General features: G+C 37.9%; 1 long non-coding RNA gene across 1 annotated transcript; it reads right to left on the minus strand.

Annotated features, from left to right (window-relative positions):
- Positions 1–350: 350 nt before the first annotated feature.
- Positions 351–3,732, minus strand: LOC112986009 (uncharacterized). Its single transcript, XR_003259890.2, has 3 exons — positions 3,599–3,732; positions 1,888–2,000; positions 351–1,531 (listed from the first exon to the last, which is right to left on the minus strand). It is a non-coding gene; the product is annotated as an uncharacterized LOC112986009 (long non-coding RNA).
- Between the last annotated feature and the right edge of the window lie 16,376 nt (positions 3,733–20,108).

A 20,108-nucleotide genomic window follows, 5' to 3' on the forward strand; every position in this document is an offset into this window, starting at 1 on the left:
GCTCTCATTCTGTTTTGGAGATGTTGGTCGTAACAGCACTATAAGTAAATCTATTACAATGAATTTCCAATCTTCTCTTTTGAAATATATTTTGGAGCTCAGTATGCAATCAATTCTCTTTCTCTCTCACACACATATATATACCAATATTTCTGCCTCTTTCTCAAAAACTAAAGCCCCATGCTATTAAAAAAAATAAATAAGGAGGAATTCTGAAAATGACTTGTTATCAGAAGCAATCAGATGAACATATTAGTCTTATTTATAATTGCTGCATTGTTGCCTAAGGAGCCAGTTGCCAAGGGAATCATTAAAACCACTGATTTTGACTTTTGTAGAGGATTTGAGAAAATTGCTTTTAAAAGAAAAGTCCTTTCATTTTACCCATAAAGTAGAAAAAAGCTAAACTAGGCAGAACAAATAGAACTTCTCTGAGATGTCTGATAGAAAATTCCCCCAGGTGGGAGCTTCAAACAGATACAATAAATCTAGACTTTTAGAGGTATAATATTTTTTTGGTACCATGTATTTCAAGGGAAGAAGGGTGAGGGGTTTGAACAACTGTGTTGCAAACAATACATATACAACAGAGTATGAACAATAAAAACAGACATTATACTTAGCTGTTCAGGAGAAATCATAAAAATTGTCAATGTAAATGTGCTAATGCAGTCCTGATACAGACACGATCAAAGATATCAAAGATAAGCACGACATACAACCATCCTTTCATGTCCTTCTCAGACTCATGCCTATGCATCTTCTATGCTGCCCTGTATACAGCCTTTGCGTAGTACACAATTTATTCAATTACTTTCTGAAGACTCTTTCTGCATAGGCACACAAACACTGGCCTACATCAAGATTTATTGCTTTCAATGTACTAAGTGCGAACATAACAGAAAGTAGCATCCAAAAACACCCTTCTGTCAAGATAGCAGCCCTATCAGTCACCCTTTTCTCTTCATCCTACTTTTTATTAAACATCTTCACTGAGTCCTTATCTTAGTTCCATTCTCAATCCCTGAATCCATCAAATCCAATCAAATCCAGTCAAATCCCTCAATTCGATTCTCAGTTGCTGACCCTCAGAAGACACCACTGATCAGGGCATTAGGTGGTAAACCCTTTGGAACTGAGCTAATATCAGTGAAGGCACTCCATTTTGAAATGCACACCCATTCGTACTGGACTACATGTCACAGAAAGCACAAACGTGGTTTCAGCACAATACAACCTTCAGCCTAGTCTGGAGCTAAAACCTACCAATTAATGACTCCAAAGCACCAGCTATTTTGAAAACAGTAAAAATGAAGGAGAAAGAAAAACAGAATACAGACATAATCAGTAGTTTGAAAAGTACCAATAAAGTTGAATCCAATCAACTTTCTCAATTAGCGGAAGGCCACTTTTTTTTTCCCTGTAATATTTCATCTCCTTTCCCGCATCCCAGATTGTGGTTTCCTGCACATTTCCAGGCTCTGTTCCTCTCCCACTGCAGGTCACCTCTCCAGCTTCTGAATTGTAGCTGCTGCCATAAAGATAAAGAAGCATCATAAAGATGCTTATCATAAAGTTATCATAAGTTATCATAAAGATAATCTTTATGATATGCATAAAGATATATTTATGATATGCATATCATAAAGAAGCATCCTGCTTCTTATTTTGGGAAGGGGGTATTTTACAAAGAGGTTCTAATTTTATTCTAAATTCTTGATTCTAACTTTACAGTTTCTCACTCTGCTGTGACCACTTCTTGCTCTTCCTGGGAGAATGACACTTTGTGTCACCCAGATTTGTACATTCTAAGATGCAAGCAGGCTCGTGGTCCCTACACTGACACGTTTGAGTATTCACAGAAAAAATGATACCCATTTCATTTACCTCATAGCTACATGTAATGGCCTGAGGCATAGCTTCAGCATCAGGTGCACTGATGAATATTTTCCACACTCAGAGTGGTAGAATTCTTGTCTGGAAGCTCTTTTCTCAGTGCCCTAAAAGCAAACAGGCAAGATCAGCAAAAGTATCTTTTCATTGCCATGTACATTACTGAGTGAATAGTATTGCAAGCAAAAACTGTGCATAATTGCTGGAATAGTGCTGTAATAGTGGATTTACCGGTAAGTGCATGGTATTCCAAACATACCAAGCCATTACCACTGGATTTTACTATTTAAACATGCAAAAACACTTCAAACAGGTTTGCAAATGTAACTTTTCTTTACACAGTTATTGATTTACAAAAAGTTATAATGTTATATAACAATAACAGTTGGTACAACTTGCTGCATTGAGTAGTGATGCTCAGAACATGTTACTCAAGCCATTCCAGATGTGTGCCACGTTAATTCACAATACTGGATTAAGTTCCAGAAAATGTCTGCAGAAACATTTGGAATTATGGTAGAATATTTATTTTGAAATAATGACAAGTTAATGAGTTTTTGCCTAAAGAATTCTTTCACCTCCAAATGCTGAATAGGTCATGGAAGAAAAACGGCAACATTTTGCTTGCACAGAATTTCTCTGTGCCAGTATCAACATAAGAAAAAAGAAGATGAGAATATGCTTGACTCTCAACAGGAACCTTAAAATAATTTCACAACAACTAGTTAGTTAGCAAAAGTCAGTGCAACAAACATTGATATCCTTTGTCCTTTTGTAAATTATCATAACTGTTCAAGAAGTATTTATTTGCCTTCTTATCCTTTTCCTTATATCAGCATCTCCAATATGTAATATAAAATCTTTGTTCCATATTATGAAGCATTAGGCAATAAAAGGATATAAAATCTCTCTGTTCTCCATTCTACAATTTACATAAAGAACATTTGCACCAAGAGATAAGTTCATATTAGTCCTAAGACAGATCATAACAGAGCAACTGTAGTGAAGCATGGATAAAAAATGTCTATAAAGACTACAGGTAAAGTGTTAGCAGAATATAATTTCTCAAACCTTCAAGGAGTCTGCTGACTTCCTGACATCAATTTGACTATGCCCTAGTTTGGACTTACATGGTGCAAAACTATTCTCGTTGCCCTGAGATGGCCTCAGCAGTTTGCAACATTTAGAAAGCTGCTAGTATTTAGCTGTAAAGGTTTTTTTGCTCATGGTTTAATTTCAAAAATTTGTCCTTGGTAGCTGAAGAAATTCAAAGAACATCCATCTCTCTGTGTTAAACTTTCTTGCTTCTTATCTATTCAGACTTTCTTTTCTGTAAATTGTTGAAGCTGAAACATCATTAAGAAAAGACAATTTACATCCTTCGTAAAGACAAATGTTAAATAATCCTCACTGCTCTCGGAATCTTCTCTTTATTAGCACAGTTATGATCTCTAATATCTCAAAGCCAGATGTTTCCCAGTTGGATGGGGGTGGGCACAATGCAAAGTTTTATGTGCTTAATCAATCTTAAACAGAAAATTTCTAGATCGTCCAAGTTACTGAGAGAACTATTTCAACATTTAAATTATTTCAACAATTTCATACTTTGCATATTTTAGTGCAACTTTTCCTCACATTTCAGTAGCATCCCCTGTGCTTACTTTTGTCACTACAGAACAAAACGCATACCCCACCAAAGCAGTACCTGAGTTACTTAGGTATGATTCATGTCACCACGTGGTTTTTTCCCCCTATGGCAGATTAAAGATTCCTGGAACTCAGGGTAGGAGTGAGCTGGGAAGCTTTTGATGGACAACTTCTTCTGGTAGAAAATCTTGAATCACCTAGACAAAAGTTTAGAAGGAAATACACTTGTTTTGACCAAGATTGTGCAGGGAATACTCTGAGACTGAGCATAGATTTTACAGTGACAGAAAAGTGAATAAGCAGGTTGGGGATATTCACAAAGTTCATTTTTTTTCCCTGAATGAGCAGAAAAGGAATTTAAATGACCACAGGTCTGGTGGTATTCAAACTGTTTACTTGTCCTACTAACTTTTCTGGAGAGTGGGTGAATTTCCCCATGCCCACGACCTGGAAAATAAAAGTTTCATTCCACTGTGGAAGAGAATCAAATAATGAAACACATAACAGTTACTGCTGAGATTTTTGCAAGAGGAAACTCTTATTTTTGAGTCATTCCTAATAATCATTCCTAATATTAAGGACAGTTAATTCTCTTGTTGTCACTGGAGCAGTATGCTCACTGCTTGCTCTTTTATCTCCAGAAACAGGAACAAGACCATGTTTGTCAGATTTCTAGAAAACAGCCTAGTGACTTTCAGTCTGAGGCAAATTTGGTCTAGCCAAGGACAGATTTGTTTTCTACTTCCATCTGTCTAGAAAGCTTCATGAAATATTCATGTGACGGGAGTTTGTTTCAGAGGAAGACTACATGCCTAATCTCTGAGTCACTAATTTTAGTAGGAGCGGGAGTGCTACAAATGAAGCCCTGTGTGCATAAAAGCTCCGCTTTAAGAGCATGCCATTTAAGAGTGCCATCTTTGTAGCTGTGAAAGCACAAGTGGTGGCACTCCTTCTAGTTATTACTTTATAAATTGGAATTGTCTCTAATTTCCTGTCCCCCTCTTCCTTTTTTTAGTTCACAGGGCAAAAAACTAGTATTACAGGCTAGCTGAGGCTGCTCTGTGTTAGCAAAATGCATAATCTTGCAGAAACAACCTCCCCCCTCCTCTTTTTGCTGTCAAGTATTTCACTGTATGCCAGTGTTAAACCCATAGGACAAGTGATGATTCCCTGTATTTACTGCATACACACACTTAGAGTTTCCTCTGTTACAGATCTTTTTCAAAATTTTATTCCACAAAATTTCCCATGTTTATTTTCCATATAGTGTAATCCAGGTTTGGACAAGGTACAGATGTTACCTCTTGGATCATTTAATCTCAGTGGGTAAAATGCCAAAGACCAAAAAGAAAACAGATGGGCAGAAAGTCTTTCAAATCTCAGACTAAACAGGCCTGTTTGCTGGAACCAGCTAAGAGAAAAATGCCTTGATCATTTTTAATTTAATTTCAGACATTTTAGAGAATGAGCAACAGGAAAATGAAAAACACCTCTAAATATTTTACAGGATTGATTAAATAAACACATGTAAGATTTACAGTAACTATAATAAAAACAACTTATAGGCCTATGCCAACATTTCTGTGATTTTTTTTCATACTGTCTCTATGCTCTGAAGAACAGGATTTTTTCTGGAAAAAAGAGCTAGAACATCCATTCAACCAAGCAAAGTCTTGTATCACCACCCTCAGTCCCCATTAAAACAAACCCGAACATACTTATTTTAATGAAAATGCAAAACCATCTGGCTCTTGAAATGTATTATTTAGTATTCTTATTAAAATAGTCCTAGTAGAGGCCATGACTCATTTGTTATGACCTCTTGTGCCAGGCAATCTATAAACACAGAAAAAATACGTTTGAAAGAAGTCTGACATGCTCACACCTCACATGGTCCCCTATATTGTTTGACTTGAAGAACACAATGAGTAATTTAAAACTACATATTGAGACAGTGTATGTTTTGCATGTGTAAGGTTAAAGAGAATGCGGTGTTATCAAAACAATAAGATACTCTGCAAGCAACTTGTTTCAAAATGAGTCTTTCAAACTGCAAGAACATCAAGGTACAACTGATGGCTTCGTGTGCATATGCTCTCCTGAATGCTGAGGCCTGAAGTCACTTAGACTCTCCTAACACCTTCTGACAACATTATGATCAAGCTGGCAAACGTTTCTGGGCTGCTTATCCTGCCAGCAGCACTGAAAAGGGGACAGATTTTCTGTTGTTTCAGTCAGATTTCAGCTAGTATGTGGAAAATTGAGAAATCCATCCACTGATTTGTGGAAACACGCTCCAGTGCAGCAGAAATCGCCGGAGGCACAGCTTTTGGTGGGAGGTTCTCATGTTTGCTGGCGTGAGCGAAAGACTGATGACTTGCTTAGTAAGAGAAAGAGCCTATAAATCAGCTAAATCCTTTGCAAATCTCCTTAAACATTGAAAACCCTTAATTAGCCCCATTCTATATGGCTTCATTCCCTGGCAGAACAATGATGACCGCACACTTAGGAGACTGCCTGTGAGAGTAATGACCTCCTTTTCTCCTGTGCATTATAAAAACTTGCAACATCTCTCCAGCCTAGTCACTGCAGGTCCTTTTATTTAGTATGATTGCTCTTTAACTCGCCCACACAGCAGTAGCAAACTTCCCTAAAATGCATACCCCAAAACCTGTCTTACACAGAGATTTCTTTGAATATTTGACTCCTCCTGGAGGGTCATTCTACTCAGACAAAACACACACCCAGATTCCTGCTGCTCCGGTTTGACAACTGTTGTGCTCCTTCTTCATCGGCTAATTCTCTGTGATGTCTGTCAAACAGTTTAAATGCCATAGCTCTGCGGAAAAATAACAGGCCTTAAAAAAACAAACAAAAAGAAAAACAAAAATCAAGCCAACCCTAGAGCTCAATTACACTGACCTAAAAAGCCTCCTACTATGTAGTTCTTGCATTAAGATGCAACTTTGCAAGAATCACTCCTGCTGGGTTATAATGTGCTTATTTTTTATTATTGTTTTTTAAAATCTCCCCCTTGTCAGGCAAAAAGCTATGATGTGGATGTTGGAACATTAAGAAAATGAATTCATAAGCCAAGTCTATCTGCCAGAGCATTCTTGCTAAATGCTGCAATGAGTGAGAGACTCAGCATGTGGCCAACCAGAACTGCCTCATGAATAAATAAATAAATAAATAAATAAATAAATAAATAGAACTAAATAGAGTAAAAAAGCAAGGGAATGAGGAAGAGAGGAAACATTTCTGACACCTATTTACTGATCATGTGGTTACACACATGCAAAATCCCCGAGGCGAAGTAAAAGGTCTCTTGGATTCAAATCAGTAACCAGGCTGGTAAAACTGAGAAAAAAATGTGAGCATTAGTCCCGCTGTCGCCCCACCATGCACATCGGCTAGAGCAGGCCTGTGAAAGAGGCAGCTGCCAGAGGCGCACGTGTGGTGTGCTCGCAGGAAGCCTGCCCGGCTGTGAGAAGCAGCGCTGAGGTGGCAGAGGTGGCATGCAGCCACAGCTGCGCTTTCTGATGGCGGCAGGAATCCAGAGGTGCTTACACCAATTTTAAAACCAGAAGCAGAAAGCCTTCAATCTTAAAATTAATCTGCACATTTTGTTATCTTTCATGTACAGCTCTCCTGACCATGCGGTCCAGCTCCATCTCAGAATTTGCGTTTCCTACCCAAGCTGCCTGCTGTTTTGGGGCAGAGTGCTACATATATGCAGTTACCTCTTCTCACGGCAGCTATGGCACTGCTCTTGTAGCATTCCTTGGGAATCTCTTCCCTCGCCAAAACTGAATATTAAAGCAATTAGTCATTTGTCTTACACATTCTTTCAGTAAAGGCCTTGGCACTATTACAGCCTTTCACCTGATCTGATTTACTCTGACCATAAACAGCATTTCACCCACTGTTTTGAAACTTTTCAAAGTGTCACTGTTAACTGAAGTGTTACCAATTTGCCCTTTCTGTATTGACAAACAAACAGTTAAATATTTCTGTCAAACACACAGCACAATGATAAGCAGACTTTTGAATCAACTTTATGTAACTAACACAAACTTCAAGGATGAAATGGAGACTAGATTAAAAAATGGACTGAAGATGGAAATGGGACCAATGAGTTGGCAAAAGTCAGCATAAATGCCTATAAGACCAACTTAGAGGACACTGGTGTGTGCACAGCAAGATTTATAATGTCCTACAATGTACTGTGGCATAATTAACCTTGGGAAAAAATCAAAAGAACTAGTTAAAAAAGAGCCACTCACCTGCAGTCAGGTTGGAAATAAAGTCTATAATATACTGGGAACTGCAGAGTACATATCTAAGCACAAGTCTGACAAAGATAAGGTGAGAATGAACTTCGTTTGATCTCTAAACCTCTGTGAAATTTTAATTAGGCAAACTCTGTTCTAAATGTTCTTTTCATTTTTTCTTTTAAGTGCTGTTTAGCTTTTCAGCACAGCTTTGCAAGTTCTCTTTCTCCTAATGTATATTCTTCCCTGCTCATAACCCTCATTTTTCTATAAAAATAAAACTGATTACTGATGTTTTGATCACCCATGTCACAGAATTCCCCATTAGTCATCTTTCTCAACCTTGCAACACTTGTTATAAATGTTATAAATGCTACAAATGTTACAAAAATATTACAAAATGCCACCCAGTTATCAGTTAGTACTTTAACTAATGATAGTCTCACTTCCATCTCCTGAAGACTTTTTGGAGGAGAAGCAGGGAGAGAAACCTAACTCCATCATTTGTTGATTTTTTTCAGTAAGGTTATTGAAGCTAAGACCAAAAGCTAACTGTGCTGCAAGCATGCCATTCCCATAGGCATTCTTAAGGTGAGAAAACCAGAGTCCTGGTCAACGATGAGTAGCAAGGATCAGTGCTCTGAAAGTAACACAAGACTTCCAAAATCCAGCCGAGAACAAAGGTGCTGCTCCTGCAGTGAACCCCAAGCTGCTGTGTGCGGGCCACACAGGGTACAGCTCATGTGGTCTTTCAGAATACGTGACATTGCTCCACCACTAAGTTTTAAATCCTTTTTTGGCTATGTACACTCTAATACATAACACTGCTTACTTGTATTTTGTTAAACTCTGCCTCTGCCAACAATTTCCACAGCAAGAAGGCCCAGCTCAGTGATCTGCTGGAGAAGAAGGACACCCTGGGTCCTTGAAGGATCACCTGCCCCTCTTTCCTTTATTGCACATGGGGTCAGGTTCATCATCCCTTCACTGCCATTGAAAGGTTGATAGTGATGCCAATTTGCTTAGTTCACAGTCACACTGCACCGAACTACTCCCATTAATTCTCCCACCTGTCAGTCCAGTCACAAGCAACAGAGCACAAGTAGCTCCAGATCACCACCACCAGCTTCTACCAGCTCCAAGTTGGCACTCCATCAAAGTCATTTGGGAATGGGCCTGGACTGCCTGCCCTAGGTCTCATGAATTTGATTTTGTGCCACTTGACATTCCAGAAAGGGCCAGAATGACCATAAATCATTTAAACTCTGCATTAACAAAGTTAATGGTCATCATGGAGTAGACTTTCAGGGTCCTTTTTGCACTTGTCTGTTCAATATTATATGCATTTTATTGACTTTTTATCTGCATATTAATTTTCTTCATGATTTCACATACTAAATTATTAGTTTCCAAAAAGTAAATTATCCACTTGTATTTTTTTTAAATGTCCAGTGCATCAATTTTTCATATACATTACTTGTGATCAAGTATTGTGCCTTCTTTCATACAGTCTCAAGTAGAACTATTTATTCAGAGCATTTTGCATTGAGAGCAGAGAAGAGGTCATTAAAGCAGCATAAGCTAATCCAAGAACTCCGAAGTGAGAGGAAAACGCTTGTGATGACCTTTCACTTCATACAATAATTTATCTAAAACAAATGTTCTTTTAATTTGCTTTATAATGGTAATCACAGGAAATGACTTTCTAGCTCTTAGAGGTTTATCTGCAGCAATTAAACATTTTCTTCTCCAGAATTTCTCTTTCCATTGATCAGGCTAGAAGTACTATTCACTTCTGCTGGGAGCACACTTCTAGAAGGTCAAAAAATAAACTTGTGCCATTTCCTTCACCTTCTATTAAAGATGTATCAAACTACCCATGAACATTCATACTGTATATCATTGAACATGAATGGGCTCAATGACCTGCACAGAACAAGGGTATTGAGCAACCTATTAGACATGCTGACAAAAATACAATATTTGGGTCATATTATACAACATAAAAATAATTATTTCAAAAGTTACACTAAAAGATACAACTTACTTAAAATTACAGACAACTTTTATTCTTCGCAAGTCATTTTTGCAACAGAGAAGGATAAATATATTTTTGTTGTGGGTTACCATTTATTTAAATGTAGTCACAAAGTCTCTATTATAGCTATTATATAGTCACAAGCTCTAGTTAAAATCCAATAATAAGAGCTGCATACAAAAAGTATTGTTGGATCCTGTTTTGTTTATTTTTTCCCTTTTTCCTGATGGAGCAAAACATCATGAGTATTTAAAACCTTCAGTTCAGCCTTAATTTTTTTCTTGCATAATGTACTCATAGATTAAGTAGCAATCTGACTGCAGAAAAATCTAGTTTTCTCATCAATTATGACAGACGCTTTATCATGAAAAAGATGACACAAAAGCAGCCAAATAAAGCTTCTCCATAATAATCAGGCTCAAGTAAGGTACACAGTTTGGGGTATGAACAGTTCCCACTGCACATTTTTGCATATGGGAAACTCTTTCATGCCAAAATATTTCAACTCATACCAATCCAACTGCTAAAGGACATAGTTGAATGAATGAAAGTAAAACAGGAAATCTCATTAAATGTTGCCAGCAGCTTCAAATCATTATGAATTTTCCAATACAGCATCCAATAATTATATTAGCTTTCCAATAATGTAGTTAAATGTCTCTCATTACAACTAATTGAGAAAGTACAACAGATTACCCAATTTCACCATTTTATGAAAAGAAAATTATGTTTGGTCAGCTCTGCTAACAGTTGAATGCATAGAAGTGCATGAAAAGTCACAAAAATTTCAGCACTTACCTTTCTGGGGATCAGAATACTTTGCATAATTCCCTTATTGCATGCTTCTTCCTGTATAAACTTCTCTGCTCTATATTTTTGGGGGATATGAAGATTTTTCTCTTCAAATTACTGTACCACATATACCACAGCAAATGAAGTTAAATTTATTTTCACCTCTAAGACAACACATCTATTGGAAAACTGACTTACAAAAGTTGTGTAAGGCTTCATAGCCATAGTATTTCTTTCATTACAGTCATAAATATTTCTAATTATCACATCTAACTAGATTGCTATTTTTTTTGTAAGCGTCAAACTCATGAGTTTTCCTGGAGCACCTGAGACTTCCACGGCCTCAGGCCCTCAGGGCCACCCTCAGGAGACAGCCCAAATAGCTTTACATAAATGTCTCTCTGGACATAATCCATAGGCAACGGGCCAGTGCATAATTTGAGCTGCACAATCCTCACTACTGCCAGTGAGGAGCATGCTGGAGGAAATCCAGATGAAACTTCTACATTAGCAATCAGGCTAACCCCTCTAGCAAAACAAAAAAGTCCACATGGTTATTGTTGTTATTATTACAATTATTTGACTTAGAAAATAAGTAATTTGGCATTGCGCTAGCAAGAGTGAACGTACAGAATTCACTGTGCCATTTATGGCAGAATTGCTTTTTTGGCCAGTGCAATGCGCACCTGCCAGCAACTTCATTACAAAATCCCCAAATCAGAAGTAGTAAGACTGCAAATCGGAGGCACAGAATGAATGGCTGTTCAATTCTAGACTCCTATATTGCTGCTGGCAGCTTACTTTTAACAAAGTTTAAAAAACAAACAGCACTGTCCCTCCAACCCCTCCATAAGCTGAGGCAATAACAGAACATGCATTTGTAACATGTGCCCACAGAGGTCCAAATCCATAATCATCGCCTAGAATGGGATCACAGGGGGAAGATGAAGGTCTAAGTGAGATTCAATTATTCAATTATTTGGACTCATGAGCATGACACCAAAGGCCTGAGACCAGAAACAGCGTGCAATTACTGTTCTAACTCCCTTTCGGCACCCTGTCCCGTATGATACCCGTGTGCTTCAGAGACTTGAGGGCTGGAGGCCACGAGGAGCATATGCTCGGCTTCGCGTACTCGTGCCCGCTGGCTAAGGAGGGAGGCAGTCTCTGCACTCAGCTGCAGGGTGCCCAGCTTCCACCCATCACTCTCTGTGGCAGCAGACCGTACCCAAAGTCCAGCACAGCAGAAGGGCTCATCTGCTCCCATCCAAAGAAGAAAGTGCGTCTGGTGGGTAAAAAAAGATACAAGAACATCGCCATGCAGCTAAGTGCTTTTTCCTTCTGAATGCCATCTCTGAATTTCGCACACTTTGCAAAAAAACCCTGGAGAAACTTTGCCTTCACATATGAGGCAGGCTCCTGTGCAATAAGCATGAGGCTACAATACAATGCCTATAGCAGCATCAATAACAATAATAATCACACTGATAAAGGAGACAGTTTTCTAATATTATGGTGATTAATTCTCCAGAACTTTCAAATTGCCATTTCAGACTGGTGTCTTTATATATTATTAGCCTGGCATATATGTCATCATTGATTTTTTTTTTTTTAACTTAAAGCTTTTGAAAAATTTATGGCTTAAATCAGCAATAGAGACAAAATAGGCATGGAAAAGATAGCATAGGGGACACTTGCGACACATTTGAGAAGTGCTGCATGGAAGGAAGTACAACTACTAAAAGAGTGGCAAGACATGAAGATGCTATGAAAGCAATCATACTGTGTGAGAGAGAAAAAAGTATTTTGCAAAATACCAAAAGGGATTAATTCAGTCTGCTAAATTAAGCTTTCTTTTCTTCTACATATCATAATTTTTCTGATTAGTAAATAAGCTACCTGAAGCAACACATTTATTTAGAAACATAGACTATGGGATTGGATAAGAGAGCACTGCAAGGAGCCAATAAATTATCATTGTGTCCTGCCTCCCTGTTTAGGAACCACTAGCTACCATCTTAACTGCTTTCATACAAACACTGCTTGGTTAATATCAAGTACAAATTTATCATCCAGCAATAATCTCTCCCCTCAGGAACTTAAATCTGGGAATGGTTTTTCACTGACTGGCAGGATAGATTATTCAAAGTCTTTCTTTTCTCTCTGCATCCAACATGTAATTTTCACAAAATGCTTAAGAGAAGGAGGTCATTATCTAAAGGTCAGTTTTGGAGAGAATTAGTGAATGTATTTAAGATTCCTGAAAAATACCTAAACCAAAACTGAACCAAAAAGATGGAGTATTAGAACAAAGGAGGGAACACAGTCAAGATCCACTGCAGAATATAAAAACTTACTGGGTCCCTCAGCTGTCATTTTATATAGTTTAAGCCATTTTCAGCCCGTCAAATGACCAAAAAGACCATTCATAGGGATAAGGGGTGCGTGCGTGTGTGTGTGTGTGTGTGTGTGTGTGTGTGTCTTTGTGGGGGAGGAATAAAGCTTCAAATCACAGAACTGAGATTAATGTATTTTGCTCTCATTTAATTTGGCATTTTGTAAGTGGGGCAGACAGTGCCCTAGGGGTAGAACTGAACCTGCAATCCATAAAATTTCAGCTAATTCATTAGAAAATCTAAATTCTCCTTATCATGAAAAGAACAGTGATTTAAATGTCTGCAAATAGAATTATTTATCAACAGCATATTCAGTTGCATGTCCTTACAGAATGAACCCAATTCAGCAGTATTCTCAAGGAAACCATATCCCTTTCTTTAAAGCAAAGATGGGAATGAAAATGAGTACTGTACTGACTGATAAAGGGGAGCTATTGCTTTCCAATAAGGTAAATAGCACAATCCTGATCCCAGAGCAATTTGGCATAAAACAGGCTTTCCTGGTAACATGAAAAGGACATTGTGTGTGGAGGCCCTTCCCATTGATTCATTCCTGCTTTTCAGGCCCCAGTGCTGCTGGAACAGATTGCCTCCTTTAGTGCAAACCCCAGTGACATCTGATTCACCCCCTGGCAGCTAGTCAAGCCTATCTGGACAAGCAGGCCTCACGGAGCTGGGGACTTCAGGTTTTTTTTTTTCCACCGTGTTTATCAGCAGTTCTCATGCTGTTGAAATGATCTTGGCAGTACTATTCACAGTAATCCCTCACTCTTTTGTGCCACGGTTGTTTTGAAACACAGCTCCCCTCCCTTCTAGGTGTGTAATCCCAAAAGACTTAAGCCCAGGAAGGTTTCGCAAATGATCAGCTAAACAGGACTCCTTAGATGATTCAGATGATGTGCAAAATCAATGCCCTGTAAAAACTAATATAATTTTTTTTAATGTAATTAAGTTAACTAGCTGCCTATTTAACACTAAAATCCCCCAAGGACTCGGAGCCTGCAAATGGTAAAGCACTCCATACATTATCTAAATAAGCTGCCCTGGGTCCTAGCCCTGTCATTAGGTCCAGCAAGGGAGCACCACTGACATCCGCGGTGCTCCCAGCACATACTAGAAGCCCTCTGGGAGGTCTAATTGTCAAATGAAACCCGGTATGCCAAACCTATGTAAGTAAGCTTAGCCACATGCTTAAACGCTTACGGTGTCTGGAGTGATAGTCTGTGGAATAATAGAGCAATCTGTTGTACATATGAGGGGAGGAATTGAATTTATCTGTACCCAGAATCATACCCAAGAGCTGGATAAAAAAAGATGCCAAATGAAACAACATGTAATAGCAACCTGCCTCAAAATATCTATGAGTGAGTGTCTTACAACTTATTCCCTGAGGGAAGAAAAGGAACCAATCATATCTATATATAACCATCAGCACATGGTACAGTGTTTCATATTGTGAATTACATGTTATCCTGTGAAGGCTCCTAAGAATAAGGCAAATTAAGACCAAAACCAGGTCTTAATTCTGGGACTCAAGGGAGTCCCAGAAATAACCGAGGATATACAGCCTATTTTAGGCATTTATTAAAGCATTTACCTATTTAATATGCAAGTGTCAGTTCTTCAAAGCCAGCCTAAATACACTGCAACAAACAAGATATAAGCAAGCTTAAACAGAATCAGACAAACCCATTTAAAACTACAAAGGTTGGGTAAAAAAAATCACCCTGGGTCAATGCAATGTCAGAAATAGAGGAAAGATTTGATATGACTACATTGAAAGACACCCATGCTCAACAGACATCACAAGATAACTGCACAGTTCAGTAGTTTGTATACAAGATGACCAAAACCCAAGAATGAAACTTATTTGAAAAAGATTTCTACAGCTGTTCCTGAAATTGCACATTAACTATCTTTCTGATCACATTAGTAATGGAAAAGAGTAGACAGGGGAGAAAAGGTGCAGTAAGCTCAGACTTCAAAGTACAAACTCCCTACTTGTTAAGCAGAAGATAGGGAATACATACAAAAACTCTCCTTCAAAATAACCCTTAAACTCATTAATATTGTGTCATTTAAGGATCAGTGAAACATGCAGAAAGGTGATGGCAATGTTCTAGTGTTGGAAGGAAGTAGCAGAATTCTATTTATTTTTCAATAAGGAATAATTTATTGCCAAGGTTAAACAACAGGCAGAAAATAAAATTTTTACCCACCAGAACAGTTCTCATAATCATTCAGACATGATACACTGTTATTTATTGTGAGCCCTGGTAGGACTCCAGCTGCAGAGTTTAACAGATTTCTCCTGTTATCAATCATTAAGGGCAGATCAACTGCTCTTGCAGCCTTTGGGAAGACAGTTAGAGCTCTGCTGCTACAGCAACTGAAGCAAACTCTCCCTCAGTAGCTACCTTTCCCCAGAGTACGGGACTGGAGCGTTTTATCATGTCATTTTCAGAAAGGGTCCGGTGCTTGCCTCCAGATAGCCCAGATCAACTAGTCCCCAAATCTAACTTGCCCACAGAAACTTCCCTCATTTCCTACCCGTAATTTCCATGTACAGTATAGCAGAAGGTCTTCAAACATTTCGTAACTGATTTCATAAGTCACGCTTCAGGCAAACCTGATTGCTGAGCCCTTATAAAATTACAGGGGACTCATACTTTACCTTCTTGGAGCAGAAGAGCTTAGTGATCAAACTGAAATGGTAGTGAGGTTGCAGCTGGCCAGCCCCAGTCAGTGGGGAAAACAGAACAGAGGATGCCCACTGATGGCAGCGAGAAAAAACTCCATCAGAATTACTTGAAGTCATGGCACCAGAAGACATACTCTCCCTGCCAAGTCCTTGCATGAACTCACAGCCCTCGTACAGGAATGTGCCAGGCTGCAACTGAATCACAAAATGTTCTAGAAATAACCCAGGTCAAAATTTGGCTTCCTTCAGGACTTGAGTTGCACAGGATGCAGAGCAAGTAGCACAGCTGCCTAAGGCCCCACATCACCAGTAAAGTGTCTTAGGCTAAATTAAGTCCCTGTGAGAATTATCAAATATGCCGTGTAGCATATTCTAGCATGTAGCCCAGGAGCCATTTCTAATTCCCAAATTTCTAAGAGAAATAATGATATCCTAACCCAACTGGACAATAGGATCAGCTATTATCCAACATTTGCCCTGAATGTGCTGTAAAACCTATTCTTCTCTATTCCTGCCAGCAATTAGGAAATAGCAGAGGACAGCAGGAACTGGACCTCTGTTTTATCAGTTAAATGTTCAATATATAGCTAAGAGCTGATTTCCAGCAATGTTTTGTCAGGGTCTGACAAATTATTTTTGGACTCACAGGACTTTGTGGCATTCAACAACTTTCAGAATTTGGAGATTTTTACTGTGGTGATTGAGTAGGGATCAACTGTTGTGGACCTGTTGAATGAAAAATAGAGCCTATAAAGTGAAAGTATTAAGACTGTTCCCAGGAAGATATCTTTCATATTGCCTAAGGTATATGTATATAAATTACAAGCCTGAAATGAAGGTATTTAAATTCTCAAAAACTTTCATAGGAAAAAAACCAAAAAACCAGTTACCTTTGCATGTAAGATACACACGATAATGTAGACAACATTTTGGGGATGAATCTCAGAGACATAAAATATGCAGCCACGCTTGTTTGTTTCTACTAAATATGAGAGAATGTATACCTAAAGGCTACATATTATAAAAAAGATGACTAACCAATCCGGCCATATATAGTGGTTCCTTGCAATGTAAAAAGCGTTGTTCAGCAGTTATAACCATATAATGCTTGAATACAGTATTTCTGTGTTGAAAAGAATGTTCTCAAATGATGGAAAGATTATGAAAGTATGTTGACTACATCTTTTCATCTTATACACTGACTTTTATATACTGACTTTTTGGTATGGGATCAAACAGGACTATTTACCCATAAATTCTTTTTGTTGTAACAGGAATTGGTATTTTCTTTTCCTCTTTGTAAAAAAATTACTTTCTTAATGAAAGTCTTTTTCCATTTAGTATAGCAGTCATTTAAACTATCAGCTAAACCACTGTCATTTTTTGTCTTGATTCCAGGTATGTTCACTTAAAGACTGCCTACAGTCTGATACCAGGATACACTACTATGCTTCGTAGTAGACATAGTACTTTTTTAGCATGTCTGATCTTCCCTTACCGTACATAATCTCCTGGTATACTTATAACATGAATCAAAAAGTAAAACATTCTGTGATTATATAGTATCTAGCATACAAAGAACTTAGGCTCCAAGGCACAATTTATGTAATTTAATATAATATCCATATTATGTTATGTATATAATTCAATATTACATATTAGACAAACAGTCTATCTCTCTGATGTAAAAAACCTTCACAAATTAATCATCTTCACAGCTTAATCTTGTGCATAAAGGAATCTTGGTTGGACTCATTATATGTTACTGATAATAAAATACTGAAAACAGACTGCCTTGGCATGCATTAAAATACAAGCCTATGCTTTCATCATTTAATATTCAAGATGTGACTGCATACTTTGTGTGTAACACTGGTGTGACTGTTCCTGATACACCAGTAAACAAACATCCAAACAGCAAGTTAGCTAGGAAGTCATCTCTAGAATGAGCGTTTTCTATTGCAACTTCAGGTGTAATTACACTCTGTGTATATGTGGTTGCATATTTACATGATAACAGGCATTATAAGAATGTGGACTATAATTTACCTGTTTCTGGTGGAAAATATCCTTTATTTGTGCTTTCCTTTATTGTCAAGCTCTCTACCAGAAACTTCGACTTTAGTCAAGATAAGCTTCAGGGAAGTGCTATAGTAATTAGCAAGTACAAGAGTTGGTTCCATGGGGAATTTAGAAATAAAAGCTTTCCTGCTGGGATAAATAGCGGCAGTATGGAAATCAAAATGTTTTGGTATAACACTTAATGCTATTAAAATCAGTCTCTGCTGAATTTTCTCACATGGGAAAGAAAATTCTTTTGTTTAGCGACTGGCACAATCGAGAAATGTCTAATGTCAAAACAGAAGCCGTCAACTAATTTTTTGGATAGGAACTTTAAAAAAAATCAGAAAACACTTAGTAACACATGACATTTCCTGAATTTCCTGAACAAGCAAAATTCTCACCTTTTTAAAGTATCTCTTGTCATAAAATAATATTCTAAACAAACTGGATATTTATAATATGCAGCAAACAACTTGATGTCATCTCTTATAGCAGTGGGTCTATTATTCTACAGACTGTTTATGGGTAGGCATAATAAAAATATGTACATTAACTAGAAAGCAAAAACCTTCTGTCCTCACTCATATGAACTTCTCTGCTTACTGTGTATAACTAGCATACCAAAATACATTGTTGTCAGGTTTTTTTATTTACTTGGTTTGCTATAAGTTGAATTAACAGCTTAAATTAGGTTTTACCTTAGAAAAGAAATAAAAGCAGTGGCCTTTAAATGCAGAAGAAACATTCTGTTTCTTGTCCTTCAAAAGCCATTACCCTCTACCTTGTAAATATCTTAAAAAAAAAAAAAAGACTATTTGGCAATAGAAATGTGCTTTGTATTTCCTATAAAAGACAGGCAAACCATTTCCTTCAATTAGCAAAGTTAAGTTGATAAACAGCAAGAGTTTGAAATTTCTTTTTATGCCAAATGGAAATAATTATGATTTGATTAGAGTTCTATCATAGTAAAACTTCAGTTTATGACATAAATATAATTTGACCACATTCTAAAATATTGTAATGTGAATATTCATTCGATAGGATGTTATGAAGTATGTTAGTTTTTATTGCTATTAGAAAACTAAATTAGCATCTCTACCAAAAGGGAAGACGGACGTTTCTCCAAGCTCCTATTTCCCAATGAAAACAAACATACTAATAAACTAAGAAGTTTTTCAAAGTGGAAATTAAAATTCCAGCTCCTACTGAAAATTAAATCACTGTAATATAATTTTAAAACATCATAATACTTCTAGTGATGCTCAATCATTTAAAAATGAAGCAAATATACATATACACATGTATCTGTGTGTGTTTCTATGTGTGTAGGCCCGTGTGCACACGCACACGCTAATGGGCAGTGGCAGGGTGCAATATGCTTTCACTCCAGCTCAGCCCTTAAATCTCAAATCAACATACTTGTTATTATTCCATCTTAATTCTGTACAGACACAGCATTGCAAACCACTTCCAGTTTACTAGAAATTAAAGCAATGTCTCTCTCTGCTTTACAAGAGCCCAAGTCAGGAAAGGCTTTGCAGATTTGGGCTCAGAAGCACCAGCAGAACAACGTGAGTAAGACCAGACTCATCTTTAAAAAAAAAACAAAACAAAACACCCTTTCATCGAATAAAGAGTTTATGCCCATGCATATCTTTTAAAATTTGATGAGATATATTGAAATAACTGATTTCCTCAAATATGCAAAGCATTTAGATTTTTTAGAGGCAATATACTTCATTTGAAGAACGTTACTTTGCAATACTAAATTAACCGGAGATGACAAACGTTGTCAACAACCGTCAACTCGGCTTGCTTTCAAGTGATGAGGACAGCAGTATTTCCACCCCGCAGTACGAGGGGGCTCTGCGGGGAGCAGGCATCGCCGGCACAGGGAGAGGACACGGAGCAGAAGCAGAGGTGGGATGGGGCAGCGGCGCGTTCTCTCCCCGGCCTCCCCTGCCTTCACACCGCTCTGTGCAGCAGCACAGCGCAGCACAGCAGCACAGCACAGCGTTGTTAGCAGGGCAGTCAGAGCCAGTGCAACCTCAGCTCTGGCTAACGTAACAGCTCAAATCAGCACCATGTGAGAGGATCCTCACGGCTAAATTTGTTAGGGTAGACAAAGCTACTCGTGAACATTATATTTACACCCTAAGTACAAAGAACAAGCATTTTACTGTGAGACATGAGCTGCAGAGTGTGCGCGGGGGACAGGAAATCTGAATTTCCCAATGATGTTGTTGCCCTGCATGTGGTGATAAAGCAGCAGCTCGCTGGGTAAAGCCTGCAAAGAGCCATAT

This window comes from Dromaius novaehollandiae, chromosome 2 (genome assembly GCF_036370855.1).
Source record: "Dromaius novaehollandiae isolate bDroNov1 chromosome 2, bDroNov1.hap1, whole genome shotgun sequence".
Taxonomy (NCBI): Eukaryota; Metazoa; Chordata; class Aves; order Casuariiformes; family Dromaiidae; genus Dromaius; species Dromaius novaehollandiae.